Source organism: Trachypithecus francoisi, unplaced genomic scaffold (assembly GCF_009764315.1).
Source record: "Trachypithecus francoisi isolate TF-2019V2 unplaced genomic scaffold, Tfra_2.0 Lachesis_group9, whole genome shotgun sequence".
Classification (NCBI taxonomy): domain Eukaryota; kingdom Metazoa; phylum Chordata; class Mammalia; order Primates; family Cercopithecidae; genus Trachypithecus; species Trachypithecus francoisi.
This window is the reverse complement of record NW_022681474.1, coordinates 57,308,354-57,329,161: the sequence shown is the minus strand read 5'-3', so window position 1 is coordinate 57,329,161 and position 20,808 is coordinate 57,308,354. Positions and strand designations below refer to the sequence as shown.

The 20,808-nt window shown below is 46.2% G+C and overlaps 1 long non-coding RNA gene across 1 annotated transcript; it reads right to left on the bottom strand.

Annotated features, from left to right (window-relative positions):
- Window positions 1-1,045: 1,045 nt before the first annotated feature.
- On the bottom strand, window positions 1,046-20,173 carry LOC117082438. The gene is made up of 3 exons (XR_004436611.1): window positions 17,000-20,173; window positions 3,970-4,044; window positions 1,046-3,569 (listed from the first exon to the last, which is right to left on the bottom strand). It is a non-coding gene; the product is annotated as an uncharacterized LOC117082438 (long non-coding RNA).
- Between the last annotated feature and the right edge of the window lie 635 nt (window positions 20,174-20,808).

Sequence of the window (20,808 nt, the reverse complement as noted above, 5' to 3'; positions counted from 1 at the left end):
CTCCATGTTACATCAAGGGTGAGTTCTCTAAACCTGCAAAGCTTAAATTCAACCTGACTTTCCATGAAAAGCAGACAGGACTGTTCAGAATATGCTCCCTCCTCCGTCTACTCTGATGTTCTTCCCCTTCCCCTATGACCCCTGTCCCTGCCTGTAGCTCCAGGAATCTGGAATTGTCCTGGCGGTGGGCACTGCTGACTGCCCACCCTGCACTGCTCTCCTCCTGTCTCCTCATGCCTCATTACCCCCTGCACAGCTCCTGGGAGGAGGGCGACTTGTCTCCCTTCTCTGCATACGGCATCCCCAGGGTAATTGACCTGGGGTGGAGAGACAGGCTGAAGGGAAGATGACTTCCTCTCTGCCTCATTGGTGTGGCTAAGAGAGCCTGTAGCCTGTTGCCTTTGGCTGCGTGAGACCACTGGGGCCACAGCACTGGGGTGAAGCTGAGGGTAAGGACAGTGAAACACGTGGGGAGAAGGCAGCTGGGTCCCTGGTGGAAGCATTTAGACGCTGAATGGCACCTCACCTGGAGGTCGACTTGGACTCGAGTTACACACACTCAGCAAGGGTTTTTGTTACTAACAGCCCAAATTCAATAGATGTTGTTCATGACTCCAATGCCTGTGTACACTCTGTTTAGACACAGGGCGAACACATGTCCCACACAGCTGGGGACAGCACCGGTTTATGCCTACCATTTGATTATCATTGGTAAGAGCGTCCCCTTTCCCTCTCCAGTGTTCCAAGTGTGGACAGTAGAGTAGGTGTTCCTTCTGCTGGAATTAGGCTGCACAGGCATCTACCTGGCACACTCCTACCCAGAAGTCTAGAGCATCGCCTCGCTGAGGAGGCTTACCCAGCCTCTCTCTACACGTCCCTGCTTGCCTGAAGAGAATCCCATACTCCTTTGTAACAACCCCTGTCGTGTGGACATGCTGGTACTGCATGCACTAGACTGCACTGAAATGACTTATATTTATTTTTATTAGATTGTGAGCTCAAGGGGAGGAATCACATGGTCACGTGTGCTCATTAGATGATTGTTACAAACACATAAATAAATCATTCAAGATATGTCATTTTCATATAGTAGGTAGGGCTCTCTGAGCCACAAGGTGGCCATGTAATAATTTACAGGGGACAGAGCCTGACAGAACCTTGGGCTCCTCCTCCAAGGTCACGGGCACTCACTGACCAGCCAAGAGCTGTCAGTGGAGGTATCTCCTGACCCTCCTCAGCTCACTCAGCAGCCTGCAGGGTCTGCCCTCAAGAATCTGGCACGGTGATCTGGGCTCCCATCTGGCCGGGGAGCCGGCAGCAGAACAACACCGACGATGCCCCTAAGGGCTCCTAGCTGCTTGGCTGAGGATTTTTGTGATGCCTGAGCTGGGTAAGGGCCGTCCCCTACTTCCAGAAGCCAAGAGTCATTGCAACAGACAGGGCCCCCGGTTCCCCAGTTCCCATCTCAAAATGAAATGCCTCTTTGTTCTTAAGCAGACTTCAGGCATCCTAGAACCGAACTTTGTTTGTCATTTCTTTGTTGCTCTTTGTCCTCATGCACAGGCCTGGGGACTAATAGTTTCTCTATTGGAAATACCTGAGTAAAGGGAGGTTGCATTGCTGTAGGTCTTCATTCTGTGTCTCCAGACAAGGTTCCATGCTACCATGCACTGCCTTCCCTCCTGGGCTACCCTGGAAAACTTAGCTTATCAGATAGTTCCACCATCCTGGAACTGAGAGGGCAGAGGGGACCCCAGGAAGAAGATGACTCCTTAACAAAGAATGTGGGCATCTTGACAAGGAGAGTCAGAAAGAGTCCCCAACATCCTCCTAAAGCCAGCACCACCAATGAGAGTGACACAACCATGGGTGCTGAGAAGTGCAGCGTGTGGCCCACGGCAGGGCAGCTCAGTGCCCGGAAAGGCCTCCTGCCCTGCCTGCGCTGTCCATGGCTCCCATACATTTCTGGATTCTGAAGGCCCAGAAAGGCAGGAGCTGGAGATTTTGCAGAGAGCTGTCAGAAGTAAAATACACCCATTAGAATAAACGCCTAGCACCATAACATGTATTCGGGACATTTTCTAGCATCATCTCTGCACTCCCGCCTGCCATCTCCAGACACAGATAGTCCTGGCCCTCAGCATCATTGAGAACCCACCCACTTCTCAACCTCTGAGTCTTTGCCCATCCATTTCTATCCAGCAAAACCATACAAAAACTTTTAAACCTAGCTGAAATAACTTCTCCTACAAAGCCTGCCTTCTATAAGCTTCCAAAGTGGAAGAAATTGGGATTTATTTCTACTTCTAAAAACATTACCTCCTTGACTACCGATGTTAGGATCCTAGAGTAACCATGTGAGTGTGTGTATACGCATGTATATGTGTGTATGCAAGCCCTAGCGACTGTCTGGGATCCCTTGGTGGGAGGTACTGTTTTGTCCAGATTCCCAGAAGTTTTTCTGTTTTGTGGTTGATGCTCTGAAATGTTGAATGAGTTGATCACTTGCCTGAGGGCTGGAAGGAGACTGCTGGTTTCAGCAGGCGAACTTCAAAATTATGAAAAATCATCTTTTTTCTCTTCTGGTTTGGCAAATAACTCTAATTCTCTAATGCAGAGCTTTAATTGGAACCTTGATTCTATATTCAGAGGTAATGGGCTTTACTAAAAATGGATTAGAGCAGTTCGTAAATTTTTCCCAAAATGTTAACATGCTACAGGGCCGATAGGGGTTGTTTAGCTTGGCAAAAAAGAGTAGCATTAAAGATTAAAATAACAACTTCCTGGATTGCTGTGTAGGCTTCTAACTTGTCCTGGTGTCCTTGGGCCCTGAGTGGACAGTTGTGACATCATCAGTAATGACCATAAATCAGCAAGAATCCCAATCTCTTCATAGTTCTCTTGCAAGAAGTTTGAGGGAACAAACTTGAGGCAGAGTGGGTGTCAAGGAATAATGACAAATAACAGCCAACTTCCTGAGTGCCCATGCCACCCACCTCTCCTGTGAGGGCTGTGCCTCAGTGACCTCTGTAACCTCCTGCCAGCCTGTGAGTGGCTGGGTGCCTTCCCCAGGTCGTGTGGCTGAGAACCTGTGACTGTACTGCATTTGAGAGTCCAGGTCCCTAACCGCTCTGCTGCACCTTCTCAATTAGAAACAACCTGTAGATGTTCCAGATCAGAGAGCTTAGCTGAGACAGAGAGGCATACTCTGAAGTTTTGGATCCCGTGTTCTTCACTCCAGGCCAGGGACCATCGTGCCCCAGACGCAGTGAGGCTGGGCTCTGGAATAGGTCTGGACTAGGTCTGGATCCAGCTTTGTGGAGGGACAGGGTATCTCTGAGCTTGTGGTTCATGCCCTCAATGTGCTGGTGTCTTCATCTGTAGAATGGGGTTATTATGACGGTTAAAGGAGACACTTCATGTGCAGGGTTCAGCATGACATCTGTGCTTGTGGCGAGATGGAAAAGGAGGATGGGGAGGAGGAAGAAAGGCAGTCATGGCTGTGGGTGTTGGCGGGGCAGGGGGCAGAGTCTATCTGCCCTCTTGAAATGGCTCCCATCTCTGTGGTCCTAAGAATGTTAAAAAAAAAAAAGAAAAATAAATATTTGCAGACAGACCCTCAGGAATCTGCTCCCTGTGACTTTCTAGTGGCCCCCTTGTCTTTCAGCACCTCCGGGGCCAGGTGCCCAATTGCTGCTTCTCCTTCACTCTTTGCCTCCCTGCCAGCCCTTGCCATCTCTGGGACTGTGGGCTGACCACTGAGCTGGGTGCCAGCGCTGGTGCTTGGGTGTGTGTGGGGACCCCAGCACCAGCACTGCACTGACAAAGCTGGGCAACAAGTACTCTGTCCCCGCTCCTGCAGCTCCGCTGAGTGTTATACCCCAGCCCAGGTCCATCAGAGGGTGGGACCCTCTGGACCACTCCCTCAAGAGCGACCTGCTGGCTATGGGACATCGGGGCCAGGCCTACATTTCTGCAGACTTACAGGGATGTTTCCCTTAACTGAGAGGGCTTGAGGCTCTTCCACCCGGCAATCTCGTGGACCTGGAAACCAGGGGGAGAGATTTATGGATCTCCAAGTTAATGAAGCTCAAACACCAGCTGCCTGGACTTCAGTGGAAGGCATGGCCCTTCGTTCAGTTTCTCCATAGCTCTGCCGCTTTCACAGCCAGAGCCAAGGTGACCAAATTCCTCACATAACCACAACACTCATTCATCATGTGTGTTTATAATAATGAACACACTTCAGGGCCATTGACAGAAAGCAGCCTCCTGATGGTTGAGTCTGCCTGTTCACACAGGGCAAAAGCCCATCGGCCAAGCCTCGAGATCTGAGTGAGATGTGACTTATCTTGGGAACGCCTGACTTTGAAAAATATACACAGAGTGACCCATGACAGACCCTTAAGCCCTGTTTGCTAGCCCTCATGCATTCTCTGCCTCATTAAAAATGTTGTTTAAAATTGCCGAGGGATAATTAAACAGGCCTGTGGTTGATTTATGGAGGACAAACAGAGCTATGAATGCACAGAAATATTGTGTTATTGGGGAGGCAATTTATGAAGATGAGGCTAACTACTAACCCGAGGTTGGCCACAGAAGTGATGTGTCTTAATGATGTTTCAAGTCCACAGAGGCCCGAAGTGTCCAGGTATTACATGTTGACAGCCTGGCCCACATTTTGAGTTTAGTAGCTTTTCAATCTGAATACCCCAACTCACAAAAGAAATGAAATATTGTGCCATGCCCCTACCCCACACTGTGGGGTAGGCACATGTTTGGAATTTGAAGTAGAAAACAGGGGGACTGACTGTGATACTGACGTTGAAATGGCCCTCACTTCTCAGCATCCCGCCTTGCTTGGCAGCGTGGTTGACACTCCCCCAGGTGGTTTTTATGGCAAGTTATGAATCAGAGGGTGTGGGTGCGACTCAGGCATGTCTGGGTCCTCACTCTGGGAGTTCTTTGGAGTGGAATGGGGAAGGACATTGTCATTCTCTCTTTGTGTTGATGCTGTCAGTAAGCAAACAAAACACAGAATGTAGCCGAGGCTGCCTCCATAGAGAACCATCCTAGAAAGCAGAGAACATGAGACTTATGAGCCTATGACCTTCCCGGCCTGGCCAAGCTCCCTGCTAATTGAGGAGCAGCTTCAGTCCGTACCCGGAGTCCTGTTGTGGGCTCTGCATCCTGGCAGCTTCTGGCTCTTTCAGCAGCTGAGCCTGGGGCTAATGTTTCGGGGCCACAGTCTGAGTCCTGTTCTGTCCAGTCCCTCAGTGGTCAGGGACCACAGGGACACCTACTTCCAGCCATTTTAAAAGGTTGGGTCTCCACTATGTCAGAGAAAAGGTCCTTCTACCCTGAGAGCTGTGTCCTGGAAGCCAGCTTGCACCAGGGCCCTCCTGGAAACCTTTGTGCATTTACCCATCACTCCCTTTTGGCTGCCTCTTATCTCCTCAGCTCTGCCCTGAGCATATTTCCATCCCTAACACCTCCTACCCCGTGACCCACACTGGAGCCACAGGCAGAGTTCAACACTGGAGCCCTGGGACCCTAGTCATGTGTGCTTGGGTGCGAGGCCAAGCTTCACTTCCTCTGCCTATGTTCTCAGGGTTGTGTACTCTGAGTGCCCCAAATAACTCCCAAGGAAAAAAAAATTAAATTGAGCTCTAGAAGTGACCACAGGTTGCAGAACGTTCATGACACATTTTCCCTGCTGGGTCCTATCTTGAAGGTGCTCCTAACATCATCAGGGTGACTGTGAGAAAATGGCCTGGTCCCAGCTTTCTTTGTTGGCTCAAGTCTACCTACGCTTCTGTTCGCCACGTTAGAAACCCTGCCCTTCTCAGAACCCATACTTCCACTTCTGTCTTTCTGAATGTCCCTCTGTCCATCTCCAACAACCTCCCCACATGTCCCAATTAATGAAACTGCCCTCCCCAGCGTTAGGCTACCACCTTTCCTTCTATCAGAAACTGCCTCAGAATCTGAGTAACTCCTCCAGGCTCAGAACCCAAAGCTATCCCCAAATCACCACCAGAGCTCCGTTTGTTCTAAAGAAGGAAACGTTTCACCAGCCTGGTTTGAGTTACTGTGTGTACTTGGAAATATTTGAAATACTCAAAGTACTCTTTCCTGTAGAATTAAGTTGATTTAAACTGTCCTTGTCTTCACTTTGTCTGAATTGGTAAATTTATTGGATGGGAAAGTTAAAATCAATGACTGTGTTTTATACATCCCCCACAACCAAGAAACCCAAATCTTAAAATAGAGTAAATGGTTACTTTATTCTAGTTAAGTATCCCCGAGACTTAAGGTAATCACGTACTTGAGGTTTTTACATTTCTGTCTTATTTATCAGTAATGCTAACCCAAGAGCCATTAAAAAAGTGGAGCTTATTGTTTAGCTTGGAAGGGAAAGCTCCTCCTGTTCCGCAAATCACTGAGGCAACTCCCGTCCTGTTCACGGTGTCCTGAGCCTTTACAGCCAGGACTGGGAAAAGTCGGTTTCCTTTTTACATAAATAGGAATGTCGTACCGCTGTGCATGTGACCCCAGAGACTGGCCTCTGCAGTGTACTCCAATCTGGTAAAAATGTCACTTCTCCCTCTCTCTAAATTAAGGCATGTGGATGATCCGAACAACACAAGAATAAGCTAGAATGTGAAGCAGAGTCAATCTTATCTGTTAATAAAGTCAAGTTGTTGATTCAGAAAGATTGGCCCTGAGAGGATTTCAGGAGCAGAAGGGTCAACAGCGCCGAGGCTTCATTTGTGGTTGTTACCACAAGGTCTTGGCTGAATCCAGAGGTGGACAAGATTTGGGTATGTCTGAGGGGAAGGATGCAGTGGGGGTGAAGAGGTATTTATGGGTTTTAAGATTTAAATAAAAAAAAAAACCACATTGTCATCTGAAAGAAGATAAATAGCAAATTGTTGAAGCGACAGGCCCATAGGGACTAATTACTCTTCTGCAGTAATTTAGGAACTTCACCAGTGATTTTCATTGACTTAACATGTCAAATGTCAGTCCTATGTTATGAAATAAAAATACATGTTCTTTTAGTGTAAACAATACAGAAATATTCTCAGATGTCCCAAGTTATTAGTCATGCAGGACAGATTCAGTGCCCTGCGATGCATGTCCATGGCTCTGTGCCTGAGGTTACAAAGTGTAACAGGGCAGCCTTATAGTGAAAATCCAGGTAGACACCTTGTTCATCTGGGGGCTGAGGAGCATCCACACCACCCCTCGGAGACACTCGTGTTGCACATTCAGAATACAAGAGTGATCATGAATAAATGTTCTTGACACTCCATTCTCCAATCTCCATTCTACTTTGGTTTTGGGGAGGTTGTTGCAGGACATTGATGGGGAGACCACTGGCCAGCTGTACCCCTGGTAGGGTTTGAGCCGATAGCAGGGTGTCAAAGCTTACAGCACTGCACTACATGGTGTGAGCTGCCTTGGTTTCTCATGGGGTATCACCACAGACCAAATACAACGTGTCTGCAAACCAGGCTAAGAAGCTGGTGCACAGCTCACACACTACACATGCTAACTCAATTGAAATAGACTTTCCGCAACAGGTGCACACTGGCACTTATTCTACACTAGGCTCTGTGCAGGGTGAAGAGGGCTAAGGCTCTGTGTTCAGTAGAGCAGGCCCTGTCTTGCTGCTTCTTCTCTGTGGCTTGGCTCAAGGTCTAACAGTTTACAGAAACCCAGTCAATGTTGGTTGTTTTGAAGACAGGATCTCCGCCTACACACTTTTCATAGTTTCAGAGAAAAATCCTATTAATCATCCAAGGTTCAACGAAGAAAAGAGAGGCCACTCTAAGTATTTATAATAGAGGACTCTCATTACCCAGGTGATAGGAAGACTTTGAGGCCAGAGCACAGTGACATTGGAGGGAGCCGCAACCCTTCCTGGGTTGAACTGACTGAGGAGATAAGTGGTGCTATGGGGCCCAGGTACGAGGGTCACCCTTTGGAAGCTGGAGTCTTGGCTTCCCTGGTAAGAGCTGGACCCTCAGGGAAGTCTGCTGGAGATAGTGCTTAGGTGTGCGAAAATGGTAATGGAGAAATACCCTGGCTTCCCCCTTCTTACCCCACTTTTTAGCACCTCTCTCTAGGGTGAATGCCACCAGAAACCAATTGGCACAGGAGCCAGGAATGACAGTCTAACAGGCTCAATCCTTCCTTCCCTGAAGCCCATCCCCATAATGCAGAGAGGTGAAAGGGCTTGCACTGGCTCTGAGGGCAGACAGGCCCAGGATTGGCACGTCTTCCATTGGACAGCATCCCACAGCCTAGGAATAAATTTCCTTTATGTATTTCATTCTCAAAATCCCCACAAAGACCCGGTGAATGGTGCATTTTTACCTCATTTTATGTATGAGAAACATAAGACCCAGAAGCTTCTGATAAATGACTATAAACTCCCCCAGAGAGTGCCTGGCTCAGCAGTACTCAAGGTGGGTCTGTAACCCCCATTTCCCTCTTACCCTTGCTCTATGTAACCCTTGAAAGGCTATTTTTCTTCTAAGGACTTATGGGGAGATCTTTTCACTCATGAAAGTTTTGCATTTTAGATTATTGTTCAAATTGTCTATTTCCCTTTTGATCTCCTGTCTAGTTGTTCTCTCCATGATTCCAAGGGTGACATTGATGTTGCCAACTATTTTTATTGGTCTATTTTTCTCGTCATTTATATCAGTCTGCCCCGTGTATTTTGGGGGCTCTGTTAAAAACATACATTTATAATTGTTATATCTTCTTCATGAGTTACCTTTTTGTTATTATGAAGTGTCCCTGCTTATCTCTGATAACTGTTTCTGTTTGAAAGCTTATTTTGTCTGATGTCAGTATGACCACTCCAGTGTTCTTACAGTTGTTTGCATGATTATTTCTTTTCTATCCTTTTACTTTCAGCCCATTTATATCTTTGAATCTAAAGTGTATCTCCTGTAGCAAACACATAGTTGGATCTTGTTTTTCTTATCCTATCTGATAATCTCTGTCTTTTGTGTTGTTTAATCCATTAATATTTAATGTTAATATCCATAGGTTTGGATTTATGTCTGCCATTTTACTTTTTCTTCATGTCTCATGTCTTTTTTTCATCAAATTTGGCATATAAAGCTGCATATTACAAAATTGAGGTTTTGGAATGCAAAATTTAATAGCATAAAGCATTATTTTGCTTTCTTTCTTTTGTGTGTGAATCTCTTCCAAGGTCGTCTGTAGGAGGAACTCGAACACCTCTTCTCCACCTTGCAAGTCCTGCTGAGTTGCTCTGGGAAGGGGTTAGGAAGGGAGGTAGGGATTCACATGCTTCTGGTAGAAGAGATGAGTTGTGAATAGGGAAATTCCCAGTAGCCCATCAGCCACCATTCCCCCTTACCTGTATCTCTTCAGATCATTCTCTTCAAGTCACTTCAGGTGCATTAAGGCATTGTTATCCGAATGGCAAAGAAATTCTCTTAGACCTGCCTGTCATTGTTCACTGGAACCAGAGGGCAGTTCTCTGTGGATCACAGTCAGTCTAAAGCACCCTCTCTTAAAGCTACCAACATTGAGGCATCAGCCAAGGCTTCCCCGCCATGGACTTTAGTCCACTCCCTGAAAGCCACAGACTTGTGGCAAATGATAACAGGGAAGCTGATTTGGCGAAGTGGAAAATATGGTATTATCAAGTGAATAAAGCAAACTATTAAATTCTACTCCTTATTGGGACCACCAGGAACAACTAAGAATGCCTGTGGACGGGAGTGAGGGGTGGCAAGGGTCACACGCAGTTTTTGTCATAGTTTAGTAGTGATGTGCCTACTGCTTCTCTTTTGTCATACCTCCTTCATTAGTATCATAATTCTTTTTGGTTTTTGATGTAAGAATCAATTAGAAGGGGCGGAGCAAGATGGCCGAATAGGAACAGCTCCAGTCTCCAACTCCTGGCGCGGGCGACACAGAAGACCGGTGATTTCTGCATTTTCAACTGAGGTACTGGGGTCATCTCACTGGGGAGTGCCGGACAATCGGTGCTGGTCAGCTGCTGCAGCCCGACCAGCGAAAGCTGAAGCAGGGTGAGGCATTGCCTCACCTGGGAAGCGCAAGAGGGAAGGGAATCCCTTTTCCTAGCAAGGCGAACTGAGACACACAACACCTGGAAAATTGAGTAATTCCCACCCCAATACTGCGCTTTAAGCAAACGGGCACACCAGGAGATTATACCCACACCTGGCCGGGAGGGTCTCACGGCCACGGAGCCTCCCTCATTGCTAGCACAGCAGTCTGCGATCTAACGGCAAGGCAGCAGCGAGGCTGGGGGAGGGGCGCCCGCCATAGCTGAGGCTTAAGTAGGTAAACAAAGCCGCTGGGAAGCTCAAACTGGGTGGAGCTCACAGCAGCTCAAGGAAACCTGCCTGTCTCTGTAGACTCCACCTCTGGGGACAGGGCACAGCTAAAAAACAACAGGGAAAGCAGCAGAGGCCTGTGCAGATGCGAACGACTCTGTCTGACAGCTTTGAAGAGAGCAGTGGATCTCCCAACACGGAGGTTGAGATCTGAGAACGGACAGACTGCCTGCTCAAGTGGGTCCCTGACCCCTGAGTAGCCTAACTGGGAGACATCCCCCACTAGGGGCAGTCTGACACCCCACACCTCACAGGGTGGAGTACACCCCTGAGAGGAAGCTTCCAAAGTAAGAATAGACAGGTACACTCGCTGTTCAGCAATATTCTATCTTCTGCAACCTCTGCCGCTGATACCCAGGCAAACAGGGTCTGGAGTAGACCTCAAGCAATCTCCAACAGACCTACAGCTGAGGGTCCTGACTATTAGAAGGAAAACTATCAAACAGGAAGAACACCTATACCAAAACCCCATCAGTACATCACCATCATCAAAGTCCAGAGGCAGATAAAACTACAAAGATGGGGAAGAAGCAGGGCAGAAAAGCTGGAAACTCAAAAAATAAGAGCGCATCTCCCCCTGCAAAGGAGTGCAGCTCATCACCAGCAATGGATCAAAGCTGGTCAGATAATGACTTTGACGAGATGAGAGAAGAAGGCTTCAGTCCATCAAACTTCTCAGAGCTAAAGGAGGAATTACGTACCCAGCGCAAAGAAACTAAAAATCTTGAAAAAAGAGTGGAAGAATTGAGAGCTAGAATAATTAATTCAGGGAAGGTCATAAATGAAATGACAGAGATGAAAACCATGACACGAGAAATACATGACAAATCCACAAGCTTCAGTAACCGACTTGATCAACTGGAAGAAAGAGTATCAGCGATTGAGGATCAAATGAATGAAATGAAGCGAGAAGAGAAACCAAAAGAAAAAAGAAGAAAAAGAAATGAACAAAGCCTGCAAGAAGTATGGGATTATGTAAAAAGACCAAATCTACGTCTGATTGGGGTGCCTGAAAGTGAGGGGGAAAATGGAACCAAGTTGGAAAACACTCTTCAGGATATCATCCAGGAGAACTTCCCCAACCTACTAGGGCAGGCCAACATTCAAATTCAGGAAATACAGAGAACACCACAAAGATACTCCTCCAGAAGAGCAACTCCAAGACACATAATTGCCAGATTCACCAAAGTAGAAATGAAGGAAAAAATCTTAAGGGCAGCCAGAGAGAAAGGTCGGGTTACCCACAAAGGGAAGCCCATCAGACTAACAGCAGATCTCTCGGCAGAAACTCTACAAGCCAGAAGAGAGTGGGGGCCAATATTCAACATTCTTAAAGAAAAGAATTTTCAACCCAGAATTTCATATCCAGCCAAACTAAGTTTCATAAGTGAAGGAGAAATAAAATCCTTTACAGATAAGCAAATGCTTAGAGATTTTGTCACCACCAGGCCTGCCTTACAAGAGACCCTGAAGGAAGCCCTAAACATGGAAAGGAACAACCGGTACCAGCCATTGCAAAAACATGCCAAAATGTAAAGACCATCGAGGCTAGGAAGAAACCACATCAACTAATGAGCAAAAAACCCAGTTAATATCATAATGGCAGGATCAAGTTCACACATAACAATATTAACCTTAAATGTTAATGGACTAAATGCTCCAATTAAAAGACACAGACTGGCAAACTGGATAAAGAGTCAAGACCCATCAGTCTGCTGTATTCAGGAGACCCATCTCACATGCAGAGACATACATAGGTTCAAAATAAAGGGATGGAGGAAGATCTACCAAGCAAATGGAGAACAAAAAAAAGCAGGGGTTGCAATCCTAGTCTCTGATAAAATAGACTTTAAACCATCAAAGATCAAAAGAGACAAAGAAGGCCATTACATAATGGTAAAGGGATCAATTCAACAGGAAGAGCTAACTCTCCTAAATATATATGCACCCAATACAGGAGCACCCAATTCATAAAGCAAGTCCTTAGAGACTTACAAAGAGACTTAGACTCCCATACAATAATAATGGGAGACTTCAACACTCCACTGTCAACATTAGACAGATCAACGAGACAGAAAGTTAACAAGGATATCCAGGAATTGAACTCATCTCTGCACCAAGCGGACCTAATAGACATCTATAGAACTCTCCACCCCAAATCAACAGAATATACATTCTTCTCAGCACCACATCGCACTTATTCCAAAATTGACCACATAACTGGAAGTAAAGCACTCCTCAGCAAATGTCAAAGAACAGAAATTATAACAAACTGTCTCTCAGACCACAGTGCAATCAAACTAGAACTCAGGACTAAGAAACTCAATCAAAATCGCTCAACTACATGGAAACTGAACAACCTGCTCCTGAATGACTACTGGGTACATAATGAAATGAAGGCAGAAATAAAGATGTTCTTTGAAACCAATGAGAACAAAGATACAACATACCAGAATCTCTGGGACACATTTAAAGCAGTGTGTAGAGGGAAATTTATAGCACTAAATGTCCACAAGAGAAAGCTGGAAAGATCTAAAATTGACACTCTAACATCACAATTAAAAGAACTAGAGAAGCAAGAGCAAACACATTCAAAAGCTAGCAGAAGGCAAGAAATAACTAAGAGCAGAGCAGAAGTGAAGGAGATAGAGACACAAAAAACCCTCCAAAAAATCAATGAATCCAGGAGTTGTTTTTTTGAAAAAATCAACAAAATTGACAGACCGGTAGCAAAACTAATACAGAAGAAAAGAGAGAAGAATCAAATAGACACAATAAAGAATGATAAAGGGGATATCACCACGGACCCCACAGAAATACAAACTACCATCAGAGAATACTATAAACACCTCTATGCAAATAAACTAGAAAATCTAGAAGAAATGGATAATTTCCTGGACACTTACACTCTTCCAAGACTAAACCAGGAAGAAGTTGAATCCCTGAATAGACCAATAGCAGGCTGTGAAATTGAGGCAATAATTAATAGCCTACCAACCAAAAAAGTCCAGGACCAGATGGATTCACAGCTGAATTCTACCAGAGGTACAAGAGGAGCTGGTACCATTCCTTCTGAAACTATTCCAATCAATTGAAAAAGAGGGAATCCTTCCTAACTCATTTTATGAGGCCAACATCATCCTGATACCAAAGCCTGGCAGAGACACAACAAAAAAAGAAAATTTTAGACCAATATCCCTGATGAACTTTGATGCAAAAATCCTCAATAAAATACTGGCAAACCAGATCCAGCAGCACATCAAAAAGCTTGTCCACCATGATCAAGTGGGCTTCATCCCTGGGATGCAAGGCTGGTTCAACATTTGCAAATCAATAAACGTAATCCAGCATATAAACAGAACCAAAGACAAGAACCAGATGATTATCTCAATAGATGCAGAAAAGCCTTTTGACAAAATTCAACAGCCCTTCATGCTAAAAACGCTCAATAAATTGGTATTGATGGAACGTACCTCAAAATAATAAGAGCTATTTATGACAAACCCACAGCCAATATCATACTGAATGGGCAAAAACTGGAAAAATTCCCTTTGAAAACTGGCACAAGACAGGGATGCCCTCTCTCACCACTCCTATTCAACATAGTGTTGGAAGTTCTGGCTAGGACAATCAGGCAAGAGAAAGAAATCAAGGGTATCCAGTTAGGAAAAGAAGAAGTCAAATTGTCCCTGTTTGCAGATGACATGATTGTATATTTAGAAAACCCCATCGTCTCAGCCCAAAATCTCCTTAAGCTGATAAGCAACTTCAGCAAAGTCTCAGGATACAAAATCAATGTGCAAAATTCATAAGCATTCTTATACACCAGTAACAGACAAGCAGAGAGCCAAATCAGGAATGAACTTCCATTCACAATTGCTTCAAAGAGAATAAAATACCTAGGAATCCAACTTACAAGGGATGTCAAGGACCTCTTCAAGGAGAACTACAAACCACTGCTCAGTGAAATAAAAGAGAACACAAACAAATGGAAGAACATACCATGCTCATGGATAGGAAGAATCAATATCATGAAAATGGCCATACTGCCCAGGTGATTTATAGATTCAATGCCATCCCCATCAAGCTACCAATGAGTTTCTTCACAGAACTGGAAAAAACGGCTTTAAGTTCATATGGAACCAAAAAAGCACCCGCATTGCCAGACAATCCTAAGTCAAAAGAACAAAGCTGGAGGCATCACGCTACCTGACTTCAAACTATACTACAAGGCTACAGTAACCAAAACAGCATGGTACTGGTACCACAACAGAGATATAGACCAATGGAACAGAACAGAGTCCTCAGAAATAATACCACACATCTACAGCCATCTGATCTTTGACAAACCTGAGAGAAACAAGAAATGGGGAAAGGATTCCCTGTTTAAGAAATGGTGCTGGGAAAATTGGCTAGCCATAAGTAGAAAGCTGAAACTGGATCCTTTCCTTACTCCTTATATGAAAATTAATTCAAGATGGATTAGAGACTTAAATGTTAGACCTAATACCATAAAAACCCTAGAAGAAAACCTAGGTAACATTCAGGACATAGGCATGGGCAAGGACTTCATGTCTAAAACACCAAAAGCAACGGCAGCAAAAGCCAAAATGACAAATGGGATCTCATTAAACTAAAGAGCTTCTGCACAGCAAAAGAAGCTACCATCAGAGTGAACAGGCAACCTACAGAATGGGAGAAAATTTTTGCAATCTACTCATCTGACAAAGGGCTAATATCCAGAACCTACAAAGAACTCAAACAAATTTACGAGAAAAGAACAAACAACCCCATCAAAAAGTGGGCAAAGGATATGAACAGACATTTCTTAAAAGAAGACATTCATACAGCCAACAGATACATGAAAAAATGCTCATCATCACTGGCCATCAGAGAAATGCAAATCAAAACCACAATGAGATACCATCTCACACCAGTTAGAATGGCAATCATTGAAAAGTCAGGAAACAACAGGTGCTGGAGAGCATGTGGAGAAATAGGAACACTTTTGTACTGTTGGTGGGATTGTAAACTAGTTCAACCATTATGGAAACAGTATGGCATTCCTCAAGGATCTAGAACTAGATGTACCATATGACCCAGCCATCCCACTACTGGGTATATACTCAAAGGATTATAATCATGCTGCTATAAAGACACATGCACATGTATGTTTATTGCGGCACTATTCACAATAGCAAAGACTTGGAATCAACCCAAATGTCCATCTGTGACAGACTGGATTAAGAAAATGTGGCACATATACACCATGGAATATTATGCAGCCATAAAAAAGAATGAGTTTGCATCCTTTGTAGGGACATGGATGCAGCTGGAAACCATCATTCTTAGCAAACTATCACAAGAACAGAAAACCAAACACCGCATGTTCTCACTCATAGGTGGGAACTGAACAAGGAGATCACTTGGACTCGGGAAGGGGAACATCACGCATCGGGGCCTATCATGAGGATGGGGGAGGGGGGAGGGATTGCATTGGGAGTTATACCTGATATAAATGACGAATTGATGGGTGCTGACGAGTTGATGGGTGCAGCACACCAACATGGCACAAGTATACATATGTAACAAACCTACACGTTATGCACATGTACCCTAGAACTTAAAGTATAATAAAAAAAAGAAAAAAAAAGAAAAAAAAACTTCATCAAAATAAGTCAGAAATGACTATGTAATTGCACAAAGGATTATTTTAGAAAAATGTACAGTGAATATATTTTAATATATGGAATAAGTTTATGATTAAATGCAAACTTAAACAAACAAACAAACAAACAAAAAGAATCAATTAGAAAAAGAAAAGACAAATTAAGCAAAGGCTGATGGAAAGAAGAGGTGGGAAGGGAAAGAGGTAGAGAGGGAGAGAAGACAAAGAAAGGGAGGTTCGATTTCATTTGGGCTGCACGAAAAAGGTAATCCCCTCAAGTTTTAAGCCAGCTATAGCTGATGAGTAATAAAGGGAGGTCCAAACCTGATTTATGCTTTAATATTAACTTCGTGTAGTAAAAAGCAGGGAAAAAATAGAGTGTCATGGGGAGTTCAAGACCTAAAAAGGAGCATCTGAAACATAATCTAAAAAAAGGATACTGTGATTCCAATCCAAGGACTTTAATTTCACATAAGGGAGTAGGAAACTTCATGGCCTGTAAAACGTTTTTCACTTTTGGTTATTTGCCCTGCGGGGAGGAAGCTGAGGCTCATCTCCGCGTCCTCTCCCCTCTGAGCTCTGCAGCAGACGCTGCTGCTGCCGCACCTGCTCTGCCGGCTGCCTATGACTCTATGCGAGGACTGTGCACTACCTGTCACAGTCTCCTCTCCTGTGATTGCTGCCCTGCCTTGGCTCCTGTAACCCCTCTGTCAGAACTTCTGTCCTCTTAGCCCCCATGACCTGTTCTCACCTGATTCCCAAAACCAGTTGAGATGTTTCCACCTCCCTGGAGCCTTCCTGATCTCTGGACCTCATTTTAAAAGAGTGGCTGAGCTCCCTGAAATTGTGTTTCTGGAGCTCTCAGACTCTCTCTTCCTAGGAGAAATGATCACCTGTTAGGTTGTGCCCTGGATACCTGTTAAGTGGGTTTATGTCAGGTCCTCTTAGCTGAGCTGGCCATTATTCCCCAGAATTGTCTTCTCTGAATATTTCCAAGGCAGCCTGAAGTACATGTTGTGATGCAGAAGGCTGCAGCATGAGAGCAGCCTGCCTGCTCATAGGTCCGTGCAGGCCACTGTACCTGACCCTTTGGCTCACCTGGTCAGGGTGAGGCAGCTGCTGGTGGCCACTTTCGGGTCCTGCTGCAGCCCCTGCTCTGGCCTCTCCTACTAGAGATCAAAGCAGTTTCAGTTGGTCCTTGTGGGTCCTGTGCAGCTGTGGGGGCCACTTGGTCTTGCTTCCTATACTTGACATCTGTCATCCTCCCTGAATGCTTGCCCTGCCATACAGGCTCTGGGCCACAGCCTCAGATGCAGAAACAGCAGCAGCAGCCCTACAGAGGAACCAAATCCCTGCTTGAGGCCAAACCCCTGCAAGAAATACATTATTCTACAGTTACTGCAGTCGTGCTTGGCACTGGACCCTCACAGATGCCCACCTGTAAGCTGCCCAGATCCCTCTCAGGTGGGGCCAGGGATCAGCTCTGGTTCTTCTCTCTTGGCAAGTTTAGGCATAGGGCAGGCACTCACAGAACACAGGGTGGTTTTGGGGCCTTGATGTACCCAAGCTGGCTGAGATGGCCTTGCAGACCCTGGCTGAGCAGGTCTGGACAGAGCAAGGGCTGGCTGGCTTCCTGTGGCTGGAAGAAGCCTTTTGGTTGTGGTTGTTTTGGGTTTTTGGTTCCCCTCATGGTGGGACTACTTGTCAGGCAGGCGCTTGGAGACAGGATCCTGATGGTCGTGAGTCTTCAGATGCCTTCATCTGTCCAAATGGTTTGATGATGGCCTGTGCCCCAGGGTCAGGAGGGTGCCCCTGTGCAGGGCGGTGCTTCAGGCTGCCTGTGTTGCACTCTCCTGGAGCTCCAGGATGGCTCCTTCCCTTTGGCTCCCTTGGACACAGATGTTTTTGTGTCTTGGTCTTTGTGATCTGTCCCCAGGCACTCCCACAGGACAGACTGTGGATGCTGGTCTGGTTTGTGGACCCTAACAATGAAGTCTCTATGATGCAGTTAGGTCCAACTGACATATGTTTTCTCCCATAACTCTGGCATGACCTCCATGCTGCCTCCAGTGCTGCTGCCCACCCTGCACACTCTCCACCCAACCCCAGTGCATTTCCCTGCTGACTATGGGGTGCCCAATTGGGAGAGGGGCGCAAATCATCCCCCTACGTGGATCCTTTCTGAGCTAGAAATTCCCAGTGTGACCTGCTGTGTTGAACTTAAGAATGAACTCCAAATGTCATCAGCATCCATTGCTTGGCTCTGCTCCCAGGGCCTGAGAACAAAGCAGGACTCTGTGGTCACAGGCAACATGCTCTGCTCACTGCCTTGCTCCACCAGGTGGATTAAACGGCAGCTCCATCTCCTCCTGCCCATCTCAAAGCCCAGATCTACAAGGATGTCCAGGCCAGTGCAGCGTCACAGCAAATGACCCCAGGCTTCCTTCTCTCCATTGTTTCATAAAGTTCTCTGATGTGTTACCATGGTTACAGATCCATCAGAACATTGCTCTCCAAGTCATCAGAGACTTTCCGCTTCCCAGTGGCTTCCGGTCACTTTAAAAAGGGGCTTGGATGTCTAGAGAGGAGGGGGGATGTGGGCAGACATGAGACGACCACTGAATGATCTGTACTTCCAGTTTCGGGGCTTTTGGGGCTGGGGTGGCATTATGGCTCAGTTGTGTTCTCCCAAAACTTGTATGTTGAAGCCCTAACCCCCATTACTGCAGGATATGGCTGTGTTTGGAGATAGAATCTTTAAAGAGGTGATTAAAGTTAACTGAGGTCATCAGGGTAGGCCCTAATTCAATACAACTGATGCCCTTCTAAGAAGAGATGAGGACACAAATGCGCATAGAGGGAAGACCATGTGAGGACACAGGGAGAAGACAGCATCTGTGAGCCAAGGAGCTGGGCATGAGAAGAAACCGAACCTGCCAGCAACCTGATCACAGACTCCCACCCCCAGAACTGCAGGAACCATGCAAACCTGGCCTGTGGTGCTTTGCTATGCAGCTCTGGCAAACTAGGACAGGTGTGTCTTAGTCCATTTGCGTCACTATAAAGGAATGCTTCAGGCTGGGTAATTCATGAAGAAAAGGGACTTATTGACTCACAGTTCTGCAGGCTGTACAAGAAGTGGGGCACCAGTATCTGCTTCTGGTGAGGGCCTCAGGGAACTTCCACTCATGGGGGAAGGTACCACGTGAGGAGACAGGAAGCAAGAGAGAGGGGAGGAAGTGCCAGGCTCTTTTTAACAATCAGATTTCATGGGAACTAATAGAGTGAGACTTTGATACCATGAGGATGAGGATGATACCAAGGTATTCATGTGGGAACGGCTACCATCACCCACACACCTCCCCCAGGCCCACCTGCAACATTGAGGGTCACATTTCAACATGAGATTTGGAGGGAGCAAACATCCAAGTCATGTCAGGTGGTGACTGAATTCCTCTTGTGCCCCACCTATGGCTTTGGTGGAGTTGGTGCCCACTCAGTGAGTGCTCACTTAGCCCAGTGATGCTGCACGCACACGGCTCACTTCCCTTTCAACAGTTCCTGTGATTCTTCCTGATGTTCCCAGCCTTCCACCTTCACATTTTGGATGCCGTTGCTGTGTGGCCCCATCTTGCATGAGCTGCCTCCACTCAGCAGGTACCACCTGGGCTGCCATTTCCTCCTGGAGGGCCCAGGGGAGTGGGGACAGGGGTGAGAGGAACTGGAGCAGCGGATCCTGTCCCTACTTTTCCCTCCTTGCCCCTATCTCAGCCCAGCAATTCCAAGGTGGGACACAGAGGGGAGGCAGATGGAGGGCCAGGGTCCCAGGGCAGCCCCCATCACAGACCTGAGGGGAATCGTGCTTGAACGTGGATGTCATTGACTCAGGGTCTTCCTTTGTCTTCCTCATCTTAATACCTGGAGACAGAAAATTGCACTTGTCAGCCTTTGATGCTTTGCACAGAATATGGAAAAAAACAAATGTTGGCCTTCTTTGAGTTTAGTCACATATGCAGCCAAAGGCCCAGGAGTGTGAGCTGTCTACAGGGAAGGCAAAAGCATCTCTGTTCATCAAAGCTGCCTATTTGTCCAGGGGTTATGATAGCAGCAACAACAACTGGCACTGTTATGACGAGTTATGGCTTCCTGGCCACGTTTTTAAGCATTTTAAAATTTAATACAGGTATTGTTGTCTCTGTTTTATAAATAAGAAATTACGATCTGAGGAGAGCATATTCTCCCAAAGTTCTCACAGCTGTGCTGATTTCTTTTTCTCTTCCTTTTTTTTTTTTTTTTTTGAAAGGAGTCTCGCTCTGTGGCCAGGCTGGAGTGTAATGGCGCGATCTTGGCTCACTGCAACCTCCACCTCCTGGGTTCAAGCAATTCTCATGTCTCAGCCTCCTGAGTAGTTGGGATTACAGGCACGCCGCCATGCCCAGCTAATTTTTTTTTTGTATTTTTCGTAGAGACGGGGTTTCACCATGTTGGTCAGGCTGGTCTTGAACTCCTGACCTCATGATCCTTCTCAGCCTCCCAAAGTGCTGGAATTACAGGCATGAGCCACCTCGCCTGGCTGGTTGTGCTGATTTCTAACCCAGTGTGACCATTGCCCCATCCACCTGGCCTCTGCCATGGTATCTCCCCAGCTCACCAGACCCTTGGAACACCCAGACTCAGCGCACCTTCCTCCATATGCCCTGTGAAGAAAGTGCCTCCCCAGATCTG